We start from the raw sequence: 19,447 nt of genomic DNA on the forward strand, positions 1-19,447 counted from the left end.
TGCTGCTTTCACATAGAGACTTGATCCACCCAGGTTTCCTACCTTTATGCCCATTCGTGTGTGTGTGTGTGTGTGTGTGTGTGTGTGTGTGTGTGTGTGTGTGTGTGTGTGTGTGTGTGTGTGTGTGTGTGTGTGTGTCAAAGTTGACCACCAACCACCTTTTGCAGCACTTTCTGACCTTTTTCCTTTCTTCCCCCACCCCCCAACCACAAAGCAGAGCTGTCTTTCTTTGGGTAAGCCCACACAAATTCTGCCCCACCTTTAGTTGTGGTGCAGTCACTGTCCTGAGTCCAGGTGCTGTATCCCTGCCTAATAACTGCATTCACATCTACAACCAAGCTTGGCATGCAATCAATCATATGTCAGGATTTAAGAGCACCCTCAACTGGTTTTCTGGTTTCACTGGAATGGGAAGAAAGAACCAGTGATCCATGAAATCTTAGAATAAAGGACAGACCCAGTTTTATGAGGTAAGGCGAGGAAGAGACAATTAACTGTGAGAAGACGTCAATGGCTGGTGCTGCTAAATGCAAATAGAGTTTCCTGAAAAATTTGGGAGCCATTGGCTTAAAACTACTGATGTTTGATCTTAGCCCACAGGAGAACTTACTCCAGAACTCATACTCTAATATTAAATAATGATGATGATGATAATGATACACATAGTAAATCACATCTCTACACCAGGAACAAAATTAAAAATAGTTCAGTTTTGCTGTTTCAACTTATCTTATTGAGATAGCCAACCCAAGACTAACCCCAACAGCAATATTTCACTTGTAAACCATATTACCCCACTGCTTAATGCTGCTGAGCAAGTGGTATTTTGATATATACAGACACCAAATCTTTGAATGCTTCAGTAAAATCACACACTGAAAAATGTGTGTAAGTGTGTAGGCTGGAGAAAGGAACATAATAGTAACTCTGCCAAATGTTAGTAACATTTTGGATTATCAGATGCATAAAACAGATTGTCCAGGGGAGTGATTTAATCAGCATTATAGCCAAAGGGGGAGAAAAGCTGTTTCTTGCATAACTGTACCCCAACAGCCTCTCTTTTCAGGCCTATATTTTGATAATTTAGCTCAATGCAGATGGAAAACATATAATAAATTAAAGCTTCTCAGGTGGGGAATCGAATGAAAATATAGCTTCAGGAAAACCTGCAAGCTGTGAACCTAACAGAAGAGTTCACCATAAAAATGGGAAGTAGTTCTCTTCATGCTGAAGTTACTGTAGCAATCTAATACTGTTGCACTCAATTCCTAGCCAGCTGCTGATCAGTACATGGGACAAAATCATAATATGTTTCCCCCACTTGAGGTAAAACTGACAATGAACTCCAAAGAAAAGCATTAGGCTGGCCTCTAAGCTTCAGAAGTCGGTGCATACAGGTAGTGGGAAGCATAATTTAAAGCTAGTAAAACAGTCACTGTATTTAACCATTGCATCCCCATTTTATCTTAAGAATCCTTGCAGACAGTATCAATGTCAAAATCTGTATTCCAGAACAACCTGCTTCTACAAGTGACTGCCTTATTAAATTACATATCTGCACTGCTTTGGCCGAAATCAACCAATATATCAAACTATTATTGAAAAGAACATTTTCACCTCTGCTCCAGAGCAAATAGGGAAGTTTGCACAGCAGCTGTTAGACTGCATCTGAGAAGCTAAGACTGGTTTAAAATGATATCTAAAGTGAATTACAGTAAGATTACAGTATAGTCCATTACAATTCTTTATATAAATGCCTTGTAGTACATATTGCCAGAAACCACTTCAAAAAGCGGAGCTATCATAAGGTCAAATGGGAAGAAAGATTTTATTTGTGAGCTGAGATTCAGATAGCAGTAGTGGCTGGGAGGAGCAGGCTGTGGAAATGAGTCAGAATTCCAAATAGTTGGGGGCCACACACAAGCATGGGGAACTTTGCCCTTCCCCAAAAGCGTGAAGTCATGGGAAGTGCAACAGAGATTGGCAGGATTTTCACAGACAAGATCCTTATGCTATACATGCTCAACACACTCAGAAATGGAAACATGCCAACTGCACAATCAACAATTATGCTGTTGATGGTGTCAGAAAAGTCCCCACAACAATTGTAATTACTATCTAGATTTGTAATGAATCATTTTAATCCCAGAACACACCATTACATTTAGCTTTTCTAAATGTTTCCTGCCTAGTAAATAATGAGAAAATAGAAATTAATGGAGATAGCCCATCTCCTAGAACTGGGAGGGACCTTGAAAGGTCATTGAGTCCAGGCCCCTGCCTTCACTAGCAGGACCAAGTTATTTTTAATTTTTCTTTGTTTACTATGTTTGCTGCCAAGTTAAAGAAGTATGGGCTGGATGAATGGACTGTAAGGTGGATAGAAAGCTGGCTAGATCGTCGGGCTCAACGGGTAGTGATCAATGGCTCCATGTCTAGTTGGCAGCCGGTTTCAAGCGGAGTGCCCCAAGGGTCGGTCCTGGAGCCGGTTTTGTTTAATATCTTTATTAATGATCTGGAGGATGGTGTGGACTGCACTCTCAGCAAGTTTGCAGATGACACTAAACTAGGAGACGTGGTAGAGACACTAGAGGGTAGGGATCGGATACAGAGGGACCTAGACAAATTAGAGGATTGGGCCAAAAAAAACCTGATGAGGTTCAACAAGGACAAGTGCAGAGTCCTGCACTTAGGACGGAAGAATCCCATGCACTGCTACAGACTAGGGACCGAATGGCTAGGTAGCAGTTCTGCAGAAAAGGACCTAGGGGTCGCAGTGGACGAGAAGCTGGATATGAGTCAACAGTGTGCTCTTGTTGCCAAGAAGGCTAACGGCATTTTGGGATGTATAAGTAGGGGCATTGCCAGCAGATCGAGGAACGTGATCGTTCCCCTTTATTCGACATTGGTGAGGCCTCATCTAGAATACTGTGTCCAGTTTTGGGCCCCACACTACAAGAAGGATGTGGAAAAATTGGAAAGAATCCAGCGGAGGGCAACAAAAATGATTAGGGGTCTGGAGCACATGACTTATGAGGAGAGGCTGAGGGAACTGGGATTGTTTAGTCTCCAGAAGAGAAGAATGAGGGGGGATTTGATAGCAGCCTTCAACTACCTGAAGGGGGGTTCCAAAGAGGATGGAGCTCGGCTGTTCTCAGTGGTGGCAGATGACAGAACAAGGAGCAATGGTCTCAAGTTGCAGTGTGGGAGGTCCAGGTTGGATATTAGGAAACACTATTTCACTAGGAGGGTGGTGAAACACTGGAATGTGTTACCTAGGGAGGTGGTGGAGTCTCCTTCCTTGGAGATTTTTAAGGCCCGGCTTGACAAAGCCCTGGCTGGGATGATTTAGTTGGGAATTGGTCCTGCTTTGAGCAGGGGGTTGGACTAGATGACCTCTTGAGGTCCCTTCCAACCCTGATATTCTATGATTTTATGAAAATATGAAAAATATATAACAATCACTTATTATTCAAATATCTCCTTTTCTCTTCTTAAAATTCAGATCCTTTTCTTAAACCAGCTCTTTTAATATAGCTAAAACCTACTCCCAACATTTATAAATTGAGATAGGGGATAAAATCAGCCCCCAATCATGGCACTGCTATCAGACCAGAAGAACTGTATCTATATGAACATAGTTTTTATTTAAATTCTTCAGTGCCTAGTCCTGCTTCTAGGTAAATCACAGTAATTGAAACGAGTAGTATTTCATACTTTTAACAATCTATAATATATTTTATTGAGCTACCTAAACAATATTACTAGATCTAACCTAACCACGACAATAACCCCCATACCAAGAGCATGATCTCAGCCCAATCAGCCCATTCGTTTCCAAATGCCCAAGGAAAAAGTTTTGCCAGAAGCTGACAAACCAATATTCATAGAGAGAGACAGAGAGCTGAGCTCTAAAGGGATTAATTTATTCATTATACAATATGGATTTCCCCCCCACCCCCCCGGAAAGCTTAGAAATGGGAAAGCAAATTGTGGGATTTGAAAAAAACAGAGAGCTTGCTATAAATGTTTCACAGTGGTGGATTTGTGTGGATAGGTGAAATCCAGTTTTGTGGTAAATGGCTGACCAGTTAAAGGAGCACTGCCAATGTAAAAACAACATACTGAAAACACATTTTCCCCCATGTTAATAATACCACCTTCAATTTAAAACTTACTAAAGCTGAAGTTCACAGTGTCCCTTTAAACATTCTATTGCATTGCTATTGGTTTGTTTGAATGTTAACAAAGCCCTTCGGGCCAAATTCAATAAAAACGTCCATCTAGAACCTTTGCACAACAATACACATTTTCCCCAAACTAGATTTCTTGCCTTGCACAGGCTCGTTCAGCTCAGAGAAAGCAGTTCTTCAACCTGGCCCTACAGTCTGCATGCATGTTACAGACACACATGCTACACACACACACACACGAATGAATTACCTGTACAAAAACTACTTTAAAAGGGAAAACTTTCCAGAACTCTACATTTTAATAAAATAATAAATCTAAATATACATCTGCTACTCTTGATTATTTTTAATTTTTCTTTGTTTACTATGTTTGTTGCTAAAACAGTATATTTTGTTCACATTTACTTTTCCACCATCATGTATATTCTTGTTCTATGTATTTTAATGTTCTCTGTATTTTATTTTATCTTGTTTGTTCTGAGAGTACTTGTGCATTTGGCTTTGATGACATATTTTAGGTTTCAATACCAATAAAATTCTGCATTTGTTTACTAACATGAGCAGTACCCTCTTGATAGTGATCTTGCATAGAACATTCAATCTAAATCTACACCAGCCCTAGGCAGTTATGCTAAAACCTTTTATACGAGTAACTAATCAAATACTCTTTTTTCCACTGAAACTTTTAACAGGACTTATATATTTAGAAGTTTCTGCACTTCCATTGCAAGGGTAACTGAAAGAGTTAGTTGTATAGCTGTTTTCTTAGACTGCCAGGGCACCTTGCCCTATAGATATATATGAGAGAGAGAGAGAGAGAGTGTGAGAGTTAAATAAATAAATAAATAAATAAACTCCACACCAAGAATTGAGCTGACATCCCACTGCTTTGACTGAGATACTGCAGCATAGTATTACGGGAATACTGCACTTATATCTACCTTTGAGTGTGATCTAAAGGTCCTGGTCTTTGGTGAAAGTTAATGTTGCTGAAGCACTCTTAGAAAAAAGACAAAGTAAGGACACCAGTGTTTTAGCAAACTGCCTTTTAAACAAGGGGCGGGGGGACAGATTAAAATGGACAAATCTGCAGTCCATGCATTGAACACCACAGCCAGCACAAGTTTTTAACACCCAAATGGTAGGGGAATCACACTGAGAAAAGGAGTAAATAGACAACTTACTTCTCATTTAAAAAATTGCTAATGCTCATTCTTGAGAGGTGCTACTAGTCCTTTTCTCATCATGCTATTTCCTCCCCACCAGCTTAGTGGCTTAGGGCTTGATCCTCACCATTACAGTTAACAGACATTTTTCCATGGACTTGAATGGAAGCAGGATGAAATTCCTAAATCCTACTGTCACCAAGCTGCTATTCTCCTGCCTGACATACCACCTACATCAGATGCAAGGCAAGGGAGGAACTCAGGATTTCCAGCTGTGATGGTTTGCGTGTGAATAATGGTTGAATGGCAAGAGGCAACACTGTTGCAATATTAAAGTTTTCACCTTCCCACTCCACCCACCTACTGCCACAGCAAGGCGCTATGGGGTAGGAAGTGAGGAGAATTCAAAGGGTGAAATCCTGACCCCATTGATCTCAAAGGGAGTTTTGCCACTGACTTCAATGGAGCCAAGACTTCACCCTAAATGTTTTCATAGAGTTAACATGTCTGCACAGAAATGCTTGATAGTTCTTGCTCTCTGTAAACAGAGGTACCCTATTTTAAAGCACAAGGAGAACCAGTGCATCCTAACATCTGAAAATACATTATCCACCTCCTGTGCATTGGCAAAACTAAATTCAGTTCCCTCTGTCTTGTGGTTTATGGTACTTAGCTGATACTGTATATTGCTGGCTTATTGTCTACAGTGTAATTTGTGTCTATGACAGAATAAAATAAATTTAATATTTTATTTGATTTTCAAAAAAATCTCACCTTCCAGAGGTATGATTTTCAGGAAGTCCATTTATGGTCCCGTATATAAACCACCAATTTATTTGAGGGAGAGAACTGAAAGTTCAGTTTAGTACAAGACAGATCACAATATACTGAATACGGCATCTCTTAAGAGATATTATTCTCCCCCATAGTTCGCAGATAAATTTGCTCTCCCTCTCATCTTACAAATTATAGGGCCATCTTGTGACTTTTAATTTATCGTCATTATGATTTATTAATATTTTTAAAAGGAGACAAGAATGCCAAACATGCTTTGCGCACCACAGAGATTGCACTGTATTGGAATTTAGCCTACCCAGCATGCAGATGGTGTTAGCAGAACACCTGTACATCTGTCTCTTAGAATGAAAAATAAGCTAAATTATATCTCCCCCTCTTAAAATTTCATGTTCAGTTAATCAACACTCCCCACACAACATGTAGAGAAGACACATTACATTTAAAGCAGCGTACACACATCTTTGAGCAATTCATATTCCCTCCTCCCAACAGGACCAGCTAATTTGCTGGAAGTAACTTGTGAAGCATTTGCCTTCTGATATAACTTAACTCTGAAAAGAAAGATAATTCACCAACCCCTTCTCCTAGAAGCTGAAGCGAGCAGCATGGTAATTCAAAGTCCAGAAACAAATAAACAAAACAAAACAAAACAAAAAGATATTCCAACTGCTTCCAAGCTGCTCAAACACACAGTGAGGCTCAGTCTTAAACCATGCACTGTGATGCTGGGTTTTCTTACTGGATAAGGTCATTAACTACATTTGAATAAACAAGGTCAAGCAAGGCATAAAATGTATTGCATCTGCACACTATTAAGCTGCAGCTGCTTTTTAGGAGCATCACTTCATTTCCTATTACACAATATGAGGGTGGGGGAGAAAGTACATAACATTATAGATTGTGAGGGGGTCACACGCCTTACTCCCCATTCCCATTTTCTGTGGCATGAAAAAAGTCACCTGAGTTCCATCTGCAATATTCTCTCTTTAAAGGAAAGGTAATACGGAAGGCAAGAAGAAATTCTCAGGACAGGACAATCTGGGGGCCTTGGGTTCAGGTACCTGAAAGTCAGGGCTCTAAAGAGTCCTTGAGAAAGGAACTTCAAGGACTGGGAAGGAGACCTTTCTGTCTCCAAATTATCTAGCAGGCTTCCTGTCAGACCCTAATCTGCAACAAAGGAACATGAGTTAAGTGCTACTGCTATATCTCAAGGCAGCCCTTCTTTGCTTACCATTTTAATAGCAATTTATTCCAAAGAAACTATACTGTAATAATATATTTGACGGGATATTATATATATATCACAATATTAAACACTGTGATGTTACACCCCATATTCTTTATGGAAATATGCTTATGATATGAATATGGCATAACTGAGATATATGTTATGCAAGATGGATCTTGTAAGGTATCATCGGAAAGGTTTTAATTTACTGACTGTGATTATCCAATTTGTATGCATATATCATTTCTGTATCTAAAGTTAGGAATATTGACTATATAACAATTGCAACTGTGTGTGTATTTGGGAGACACCCACCAAATAACAGGTCATCGGTCTTGATGGGCCATTAGGAAGAAACAATAAGACTTTGAAGATACTAATCTCTCGCCTTCCTCCTAGCTGTGACACTACTAGGTCAGGTGGTCCTGTCACCTGGTACTAAACATCATCTTGGACTTCTAGTAATTTTCCACTAAAAGGAGGGGGAGGTCAAGAATAGGAAACAAAAGATTCACGCCTTATGTAAATTTTATTTAAGGCTGGGGAATAAGGCAAACAGGGATCTTCTCCATTGCCTTCCTGCCCAAGAAGAAAGACTGCTGAAAATACCTGAAGAGACAAAGGAACTAAGCTGAGGGAAAGGCAAGGGCTGAGTTCAGACTAAGACCGGAGTCTAGTCTGTAAAGAGAAATAACTGGAACTCTAAGCTACAGAAACTCTGCAACTTGCCTAAAACAACATTTAGGGTGAGAAATTACTTCTTGAAACCACTCTCTGTAAGACCTTAAGCTTAGTATGCATGTTTAGTTTTATTTGCTTAGTAATCTGCTTTGTTGTTTGTTATCCCTTATAATAACTTTAAATCGGTCTTTTATAGTTAATAAACTTGTTTTGTTTATTATTAAACCCAGTTTGTGCAATCTCTAACTGAGGGGGAGTGGCTAGAAGTTGTGCATATCTTCCTCCACATTGAAGGGGGGTTGAATTTATGAACTTACGTTGTAAAGATTTCTCTACAATGCAGGACATTATTATTTTGGATATACTTTTCAGAGGGGAGCTGCACTTGAGTGCTGGGTGAGTTCCTAGCTGAGTCTTCTCATAGACAGCGGTGTGCAGACTCTGTGTGATTCTGCAGCTGGTGCGTCCCTACCTGTGTGTGTGTGCTGCCAGAGACAGGAGAGCATAATTCAGGAAAACAGGGAGAGGGAGCTTGGGCTACTGGAGCAGGCAGGCTCAGTGAAATCCCAGTACATCAGGTGGCATCCCAGAAGGGGGGTACCCGTCACAAACACCATATAAACAAACATTTAGGACAGAATTAAGGAAAGGTAGTATTGTCAAGGAGGCAATAGTGTGTGTCTAGTAATTAAAACAAGAAACTGGGAATCAGGTTGACTGGTCTGATGCATTGCTTTGGGCAAGTCATGGTCTCATTTTCCCCATCTCAAAAATGGGGATGATTATACACATTTGCAAAATGTTTTGAAACCTTCAAAAGCAAAATGTAATAAATAATATCAGCAATATCCTAAAATAAACTGTCAGAAATCTGAAATACTAGCTCTAAAACAATCTTGTTTTATATTATTTTAGAGAAATCAGCAAATAAATTTAGGAGATTTTCATGAAAATATATAAGTCTCCGAGATAATAACAAAACCTTGTCTGCACGGAGATGTGGCTAAATGTAATCTCAGTTCCTCTTTATAATAACTGTAGCTTTTACTGTAATAGCCAGTGGTTGTATTGCCAATACGAAAAGTAAAGATGAGTGTGCAGACATTCCTCAAATGCACTAACAAACTTTTCTGCTTTAACAGTTAATTGGAATTCTACTTATAGCATTAGTATATAGTGCAATGCAGTCAAAATACTTGTTCTGCAGAACCCAAATCATTATGCTCTTTACCCATAAAGATGACAAAATGGTTCGTTTTCTTCCGATTATTTTTGAGGTTGATTTCCCTCCCCCCCCCTCCCCCCAAAATACATTATTGCTGCTTATCGAATACTTTTTAAGTTGATATTGGAAATGGGTGTTGAATTGTCAGTGCACGAATGGCCGATTCCTTTTGTAAAACGCACATTTAAAAAGGCACTTAAGTGCAAGTCTTGAAGGTGCATCTTCACCGACTGAACATCCTGCACCAGAACAGGGGGTTAGCTTGTAATTGCTCTGAAAGCTAGGAAAGACTCATACTTCCCACACAGAAGTTCTTGTTGAATTTTTTTTTTTACGTAACAGGAAAATTAAAATATGAATCTAGGCCAGTCAAGATGTCCTACATGGTGATCTCTTTTTATGTTTGGCTCAATATTTAGGCTTTTTTTAAAAAACAACCTACCGGTACTTAAATTTTGAATGTCTTAGTTCATAGATACATTTTTTGCTATCAAGCAGCCAGATGTAACCCCACGTTCTCACATACAAATGCTTCCCTCTCTCAACACACCCAATAGGCATATACACCTTTTTATAAAAAGTAGCATAAATTATTGTAGCATTGTATAAATGTTGGCTAGAGCAAAACAGTCTATGTAGAACACTTAAACCCCTTATGTGATGTCTTAATGTATCTACTCTTTTTTAGTTATCAATAATTAGAACCTCTGATTTTCTGTTGTGATACGGAATGACTCATCAGGAAAAACAATATTTAGCTGTCCCTTTTTAGAAACATACTCTGGCAGGATGGCAAAATACCTCACAAAATTCTCACTTACAATCCCAGTGTAAGCATTAATTCTTTTGCCATTTTTGCTTCTGAATAGATTACAATCTATTGAGACAAATTCAAGAAACAAAAGTTCTCTGAGTTGTGATAATTAGATGCTTGGCTTTTAATTAAAACTCCTGCCATCAATTAGGGCATTTAGCCATAGTTCTTATTGTACAAAGCCATCAGCTCTCAGCTTTCAAATATTTAAATATTAGTCTTTCTGAAATGATGGTTCTGCAATTTTCATTCTAATTTTGGCCCTTTTGGCAGGGTGCATATTCTTGGTCCACACCCTCAAAAGTACCTGAAGAAGTATTAAGCAACTCTCATGCACTGTACCAAGGTAACTTTAGAGCACAGCAACCTTCTGCTTTACTTACAGTAAATCATATCCTTTCTTAGGGTTTGCCCATACATGACAGTTTATTCAGAATACAGGAGGGTGTGAACTGAAAGTGGATTAACTATTCCTGATTAAGGTAATTTGGAGTAAGGCACTCTTATTCAAGACTAAGGCTACATCTACACTACAGGGGGGAGTCGATTTAAGATACGCAAATTCAGCTACGTGAATAGCGTAGCTGAATTCGATGTATCGCAGCCGACTTACCCCGCTGTGAGGATGGCGGCAAAATCGACATCTGCGGCTTCCCGTCAACGGCGCTTACTCCCACCTCCGCTGGTGGAGTAAGAGCGTCGATTCAGGGATCGATCGTTGGGACGCGATAAATCGATCCCCGAGAGGTCGATTTCTACCCGCCGATTCAGGCGGGTAGTGTAGACCCAGCCTAAGAGCATCCAAACTTGAAGTTAATCAGGAATAGCTATTCTGGAATAATTTTCCATGTAGACAAGTCATCAGTATTATCCCATCCACATGAGTGAGAAACATTTTAAAGAAACTTCTGCAGTAGTTCAATTAAGCACTATAAACTGATGATACTATTATGATACATTTCTGTCTCATTCGAGGTTTTAGAGATTTGTTGTTGGGTTTTGGGGGTTTTTTTTGTTTGTTTTTTATATGCGGGGGCACAAGGGGTAGTTGGCATTTGCACCTATATTTTACAGTTAGGAATAGGAGATCATAGGACTGAATAATTCAGGAAGCCAATTACCACAGCTCAAGGCCTTCTGGTCTACATCTAAAATGGTCAATAATTATTAATTTCATGTAATTTTTCTTATCTATATAAAAGCTGCTCCCATTCTGGGTGTTTACTTATACCCATTGAAGCATCCAAAATAAGATGCTGTTTTGCCAGCACTCTCAAACTGGTCAAACAGCCTAATGCATGTGCAGCATGACATGCAATGGATTGTATTAGTTTGTCCTAGATTTAAACATTTCAACTTCAGTGATACAGATCATGGTGCCTAACTTTCCACTCTACTCCCTACTGTTTTCTTCCTTTGCCAGTTCTGTCATGAGCTCAAGCCATCTATATTCTCGCTCTGAGCAGCTTCCTCATTTCCTTCTTCGATACTGAAGAGGTCTAATACATAGCACTAGTGTATTGAATAATTGTACCACGTATACACATTGTGAAAAGTTGGGTCACAGAAACACCCTTGGGACTGCCACCTAATGTGCTGAGACTACCTCTGAGCCCGCTTTCCCTGCTAGCTTGGGACTCCAGTACCCTGTCTTGTTGAGCCAGACACGCTAGCCTGCTGCAAACATAGACCCACGTCTGAACCATGTTCCCCAAACGCTGCGGACTTAACTGAAAACGGCTTAAGAAGTGCTCCTGTCTCCAGCACCGATACCCAGTTCCCAATGGGATCCAAGCCCCAAATAAATCGGTTTTACTCTGTATACAGCTTTTACAGGGCAAACTCAAATTGTTCGCCCTCTATAACACTGATAGAGAGATATGCACAGCTGTTTGCTCCCCCAGGTATTAATTACTTGCTCTGGGTTAATTAATAAGTAAAAAGTGATTTTATTAAACATAAAAAGTAGGATTTAAGTGGTTCCAAGTAATAACAGACAGAATAAAGTAAATTACCAAGCAAAATAAAACAAAAACACGCAAGTCTAAGCCTAATACAGTAGGAAACTAAATGCAGGTAAATCTCACCCTCGGAGATGTTCCAATAAGCTTCTTTTACAGACTAGACTCCTTCCTAGTCTGGGTCCAGCAATCACTCAGACCCCCATAGTTACTGTCCTTTGTTCCAGTTTCTTTCAGGCATCTCTTTGAGGTGGAGAAGCTATCGTCTGAGCCAGCTGAAGACAAAATGGAGGGGTTTCCAGGGCCTTATATAGTCTCTCTCTTGTGGGTGGATACCCCTTTGTTCTCCTGTGTAAAATCCCCTCTACAAGATGGAGTTTGCAGTCACTTGGGCAAGTCACATGTCTATGAATTATTCAGCTTTTTGCAGGTTGATGCCATTGTTTACATGTTAGTTTGAACGTTCCCAAGAAAGCTCAGATGTGGATTGGCATCTCCCAAAGTCCATTGTCAGTTAAGTGTTTCTTGATTGGGCACTTACTGAGAATAGTCCTTTCTCAAGAAGCTGACCAAATGCTTCACTAAGGCTACTTAGAATCAAACAAGTACATAGCCAATATTCATAACTTCAAATCCAAAAATGATACACACATACAGACAGCATAATCATAACCAGCAAACTACAAACTTCCCATAGAAATCCCACGTGGCCTCCTCTATATAAGAACTGGTGCAACCATAGGACCCTGGTTGCAACAATGATCTATACGGTCACAGTTTATGTCAATAACGTCACACACATCTTTTATAATGTAGGTTAGAATGACCCAAAAGCAGGTAGCCAAAACTCTTATGTAAAAAGATATATTTGGATCTAATTACAGGAGCATGTAAAGATCATGCAATACTCAATTCAAAACAAGTGAAGCAGTGTCTGCCCTGTAGAGTGTTAATTAGTCTAAACTTATAAGTCTATTTCTAACGGTCATTAAGCAAACACCTCATATGTTATGTTAGTGGAATAATATTTATCTTATAAAAACAAAGCCCTACACAGTATAAGAAACAAGGTGATATGTTTGGAAACACCTTAGTGACTTAGGAGCACAAGTCTTTCAATGGTACGTGTACATCTAAATACTTTTACAAATCTTATCCTTAGTTTTCTGGTGTAAACTGAAAAAATAGAAAACCTCAGGGAAAATCAGTTTCCCCTACAAGGCTTTCCCCTATAGTATAAGAATATTAGCACTCTGCTGTCCCTAGTTTTCAAATGTTCCTTTTTAATTTAATTTCTCAGCAAGAAGTCATGTCAGCAATAATAAAGGCAAGATTAATGCTGAAAAATATGTAACACTCCCTAGCTATAACACACAAAATGACCATTCCAAATATCTTCTTTTTTGTTTTACTGAAACTGCCAAACTTGCCTGATCATAAAACCAAGTACAAAAAGAGAAAGAAAGATTTAGATTTAGATTGACAAGAATGAAGAGCAAACTGTCTTGGATACTGACTTTATCCAAAGGTTTAACAACACTATAGATTAACACTCTCTCTGTGTTAATTATAGGATGATTTCACTAATTCACAACTGAGAGACTTATGATTTAACAAAGAAGGAGGTAAAAGAGCACAAGGATATTACATCTATTTTCTCCATTTGTTTTGATAATTGCCGTTTAGTTTTAATTATTATTATTAAAACTAAACTCATAGCATGCTAGCATGCTGTGTAGTATATTAGAATTTTCGTAACAGCACATCACTGCTACAATAAATCTTTGAGAAGAGACTATAGGCTTGTGTGTGATAACTTTCAAAATGCTATGGTATTTACAATGCAAACTATGATTATTTTTCATACTCCTTAGTGAGACAAAGATAGGCCTCAGTCTTGTTAAATGAACCATCAAAACATATTTAGAAAAGTTCACTTTGCTCACTCTCAGCCCAGAACATTGCAAGCTTTTGACAATCAGATTTCTATACATTATCCCTGTGTTTGTCAAGTCATATGCTGTCATAGTACTACTCTCTAAACTGCATCAATCTTGCATGTGAACCAGCGATGTGTGTGGACCAAGATAAATGTTTCCTAACACACTTCCCTGATGCCACTTTGAACCCAGACTGGAATAGTGTTGACCACTATATATAAAGCATTCAGATTTTGAAGAGATTTCTGTTCATAAATCCTTCAGATTTTGTTGCTTTACAAAGTTTTGTTACTTAAGAGAACAATCATTAATGGTATGTCCAAACGAGAACTCTGTGATCACACATATCACACTATATTTTATCTTTAGTAACCATACAGTAGGTTTCACACAGATGGTACATGTGGTGCAAAAGGACTTCATGTTGAAGAGTTTCACTACAATAGAATCATTTTTAGCTTGATTTATTTAAACTCCCGTTTCCTTGACATTCTTTTAAAATATGTTTTATGTATAACTAGAACATACTTTTTTCCTTTATTTATTTTTCTGTGCAAATGTAGTGCTTGTCAAAGGTGCTAGCCTATTTGAATCTTGGGTAAGTAGGTGGAGCCCACCAAAGAACAAAATCCTATCCCTCAAGTAAGGGAGGGGCTATACAGCCCAGGATTTAACTAAGTATGGGGGACAAAGAATGAAAAAAAGCAGGGATGAGGGTGCAGGTCTTGGGGTCAAAACAAAGGATTCAGAGATGGAGAACTCTAGACAATGCCCATTTATATGAATAGTCCAAGAAGTCAGTGAATGCTGCCTAGAGGAACTCTGGCTGAATGAATGCATTGTTGAGAGACTAGAAAAAGACCCCACACTTGTAGAGATATCACCCACCCTCCAGTCCAGATTCCTCTTCCAGTGCCAGAAGGAAGTTGATAAAGAGATATTTGGACTTTATGTGGCCACAGATGGGGAGTGCATAGAGTAACAAGTGCAGGGAGAATTGCCAGATGGGGAGTCCTAGAGAAAGAAGCTTGTATATCTTATCCATAGAATAGTTACACCACTCGTAACAAGAGTACAGTCTTCCTGCCCCATCATTCCCCCATGAATGTGTTTCAACCTGGTCTTTATAGTCTGTTTAGTTCTTTGTTCCTCTCTTGGGAATTCCAACAAGCGTTACTGCTAAATAGGGGACTGATTTTTTAAATGTCAACACTTGTCTAATAGCAACAGATCTGGGCTGAGTCTATCATCTCCATTTGTGTAGGTCAAACAAACAGCAGGTGGCAAAGCATTTCCAAACTAGATGGGATTTGAACTGGTGATCTGCAGGTGAAAGTGTCCTAATTAGAGTTATGCAAATATTTTGAAATGAAATTCAAACTGTATTAAACTCTTCTAGTCTTACGTGTGTGGTGTGACAGACCCAGAGCAGTGGGGTACAGGAGTCTGGTAGAGGGCAAATATACTGGTCACTGGATGAGTAGTTTTCTGTTCCCTGAGTGACCAGAGCAGGGGCTGCACTAGAGTAATCAGGAACCTGCTAGAACCAGTTAAGGCAGGCAGGCTAATTAGGACACCTGGAGCCAATTAAGAAGCTTCTAGAATCAATTAAGGCAGGCTAATCAGGGCACCTGGGTTTTAAAAAGGAGCTCACTTCAGTTTGTGGTGGGAGTGTGAGGAGCTGGGAGCAAGAGGCTCAAGGAGCTGAAAGTGAGCGCGTGTGCTGCTGGAGGACTAAGGAGCACAAGCGTTATCAGACACCAGGAGGAAGGTCCTGTGGTGAGAATAAGGAAGGTGTTTGGAGGAGGCCATGGGGAAGTAGCCCAGGGAGTTGTAGCTGTCATGCAGCTGTTACAGGAGGCACTATAGACAGCTGCAGTCCACAGGGCCCTGGGCTGGAACCTGGAGTAGAGGGCGGGCCCAGGTTCCCCCCAAACCTCCCAATTCACCTGGACTGTGGGTTCTTCCAGAGGGGAAGGTCTCTGGGCTGTTCCCCAACCCACATGGTGAATCTTTAAGGCAAGAAAATCCGCCAGTAAGCGCAGGGCCCACCAAGATAGAGGAGGAACTTTGTCACACTGGTGTCAGGTGTGGGATCTTGGGGTGCACAGCGCGGTGGAAGAAGGAGGGTGATTTAAACAAAAAACAAAAAAAAGGGAGAGGGTTTATTTTATTTTTTTTCACCACAATGGATGACGTAGTGCGGGCACTGATACAAGCTACAGTGGCCCAGCAGGAGGCTACCCGTATCCAGGCAGCCGCCCAATAGGAGGCAGTGCGGCTGCAGCAAAAGACTAATCGCCTGCTGATAGACCAGGCTGCTCAAGACCGAGCTATGTTGCGGGAACTGGTAAACCAGGTAAAGTCCCTTACAGAGCTGAATCACAGCCATGATGGGACGCGACTCATACGGGCCAGCCATTGGCGGCAGAAAATGACGCGGGAGGATGATGTAGAGGCATACCTTCTGGCCTTTGAAGGACAGCCCTACAGGAGGCCTGGCCTCGAGATCAGTGGTCTGGCATCCTTGCCCCATTCCTGTGTGGGGAGGCCCAGAAGGCCTACCATGATCTGCCTGAAGAGGCTGCGGCAGACTACCCCCAGCTGAAAGCAGAGATCCTGGCCAGATCTGGGGTAACGACAGCAGTGAGGGCCCAGCAGTATCACGGTTGGAGGTACCAGGAAGACAAAACCCCGCAGTCCCAATTGTATGACCTCATCCATCTCGCATGAAAGTGGATGCAAACAGAGTCCCGGAGTCCGGAAGAGATACTAGCGGTTCTTGTCATCGACTGATACATGAGGGGACTACCACCAGACCTTCGTGCCTGGGTAAGCCAGAACGAACCCTCCACCTATGATGAGGTTGTCGCCCTGGTAGAGAGGTGAAGGACAGCGAGGGAGCTGACCCGACCAGTTAAGGAAGAGGCACCCCGGGTTAAACTAGCAGCACCAAGCCCTAAAGTTCAGGTGACTGGGCCACCAGGAGGGCCCAAGTGGAAAAAGAGAGAGGCTGAAGGCCCATTAGAGGCCACAAAGAGTTGGAGCACTGAGGGAGAAGAGGATCATGATGTTAGACTGCCCAAACCAAGAGACCGGGAAATGCCTAGGGCTCCATACAGAAGTCATACCTGCGGAGGGTGGGGACACATAGCTGCACAGTGTCCCAATGCTGAGGAGCCTATGCAGTGTAACCTGGGGAATTGGGCAAATCCATGCTCCCTAATCCACCTTGTGGGGGTCTCACTAACCCCACATATGTATACCAGACCAGTGAAACTAAATGGGGTAGGGACCACGGCACTGGTTGATTCGGGGAGTGCTATCATGCTTATCTCAGGGAAGCTCGTGAAGCGTAGTCAGCTGCTTCAGGCTAAACGTACGGGGATAACATGTGTCCATGGGACAGTCATTTACTACCCCACCATCCCAGTAAAAATCGAGATCCAAGGGAACACTACTGAGGTAGCAGCAGATGTAGTCCCTAAACTCCCATACCCGGTGCTCATAGGGAGGGGCTTCCCAGGGTTTGGAAACTTACTCCCAGTAGGGGGATTGGAGAAAGATGAGGACCCTAAAATTGAGGAGGCATCCACAGCAGACTGTCAACCCCCAATCTTCTCTGAAATATCCCCAGGTTTGTTCTCCACTCCCAGACAGGGTAGAAAGACAAAAAGGGAAAGAAGGGCAGCAAAGGCCTTGGGAACCCAAATACTGACCCAAAGCCAGAGGGTCGCTCTTGTAGGTAGGCGGACCCGCGCAGCTGAAAAGGAGGTCACGCAGGAGGGAGAAGCACCTGAGTCTGACCCCCACCCTAATGCTTCTGAACCAGTAGAGGCAATAGAGACTGGGCCCCTAGATCTTGGGCAGATTAGCCCCGGGAGAGGAAATTTAGGATGGGACCAGGCAGAAGACCCAAGGTATGACAACATTAGGAAGGAGGTGACTGAAATAGATGGGGTCCCCGTGGAAGGAAAAACCCAGGGACCAGGACCCTACTTCATAATGAAGAAGGATCTCTTATACCAGGTTGCATCAGTACAGGGGCAGAAGGTACAGCAGATCCTAGTACCTCAAAAACACCAGAACGCTGTATTAAGTCTTGCTCATAGTCATCTTTTGGGGGGCATTTGGGGGTAGAGAAGACCCTGGCACGAGTCCTACGACGGTTCTTCTGGCCCGGAATACATGAAGAAGTGCGGAGGTACTGTGCCTCCTGCCCGGAGTGTCAGCGGCACAGTCCCCGTCCCCACTTGAGGGCACCTTTATGATGGGAAGGGGTACTAAAGGTCCCCTTCAAGCGAATAGCCATGGACCTAGTGGGACCCCTGGAGAAGACGGCTCGGGGCCACCAATATATACTTGTTGTTTTGGACTATGCTACTCGCTACCCAGAAGCCGTCCCCCTGTGGAACACGGCCTCTAAAACTATAGCCAAAGAGCTGGTGGGGATCTTTGCCCGAATGGGGCTACCGAAGGAGATATTAACCGACCAAGGAATCCCATTTATGTCGAATCTAATGAAGGACCTTTGTACGCTGCTCCATATACATACCCTGAGAACTTCGATCTACCATCCATAGACTGATGGGTTGGCAGAAAGGTTTAACCGAACCCTCAAGGCTATGATAAGGAAGGTGGTAAGTCAGGATAGGAAGGATTGGGACACCTTACTACCCTACCTTATGTTCGCTATCTGGGAGGTACCTCAGGCCTCAACTGGGTTTTCCCCCTTCGAGTTATTATACGGGCGTCACCCCCGTGGCATACTAGATATCGCCAAAGAGGTCTGGGAAGAGGAACCCAATGAGGGGAGAAATATAATAGAGCATGTAATGCAGATGCGAGACCGGATAGCCCGGGTTATCCCTATTGTACAGGAACATTTGGAGAAGGCACAGGAGGCCCAGCGAACCCATTACAATCACCAGGCAAAAGTGCGACAGTTCCAACCAGGGGATCGGGTTATGGTGTTGGTACCCACCACAGAAAGCAAGCTTCTGGCCCAATGGCAGGGGCCCTATGAGGTGGTTGAACCCGTGGGGGAAGTAACCTACAAGGTGCAGCAGCCAGGATGCAGAAAACAAGAACAGATTTATCACGTTAACCTTCTGAAACCCTGGCATGCACAAGAGGCATGCACAACGGTCCAAAAAGACCTAACCCAGGAAAACACCAGACACCAGGAGGAAGGTCCTGTGGTGAGAATAAGGAAGGTGTTTGGAGGAGGCCATGGGAAAGTAGCCCAGGGAGTTGTAGCTGTCATGCAGCTGTTACAAAAGGCACTATAGACAGCTGCAGTCCACAGGGCCCTGGGCTGGAACCCGGAGTAGAGGGCGGGCCCAGGTTCCCCCCAAACCTCCCAATTCACCTGGACTGTGGGTTCTCCCAGAGGGGAAGGTCTCTGGGTTGTTCCCCAACCCTCATGGTGAATCTTTGAG

The 19,447-nt window shown here is 42.0% G+C and overlaps 1 protein-coding gene across 6 annotated transcripts in view; it reads right to left on the reverse strand.

Moving 5' to 3' along the window:
• Positions 1–19,447, reverse strand: part of PRKCD (protein kinase C delta) — a 161,153-nt gene that overhangs the window by 38,002 nt on the left and 103,704 nt on the right. The window lies entirely within an intron of this gene.

This window comes from Chrysemys picta, chromosome 7, assembly GCF_011386835.1.
Source record: "Chrysemys picta bellii isolate R12L10 chromosome 7, ASM1138683v2, whole genome shotgun sequence".
Classification (NCBI taxonomy): Eukaryota; Metazoa; Chordata; order Testudines; family Emydidae; genus Chrysemys; species Chrysemys picta.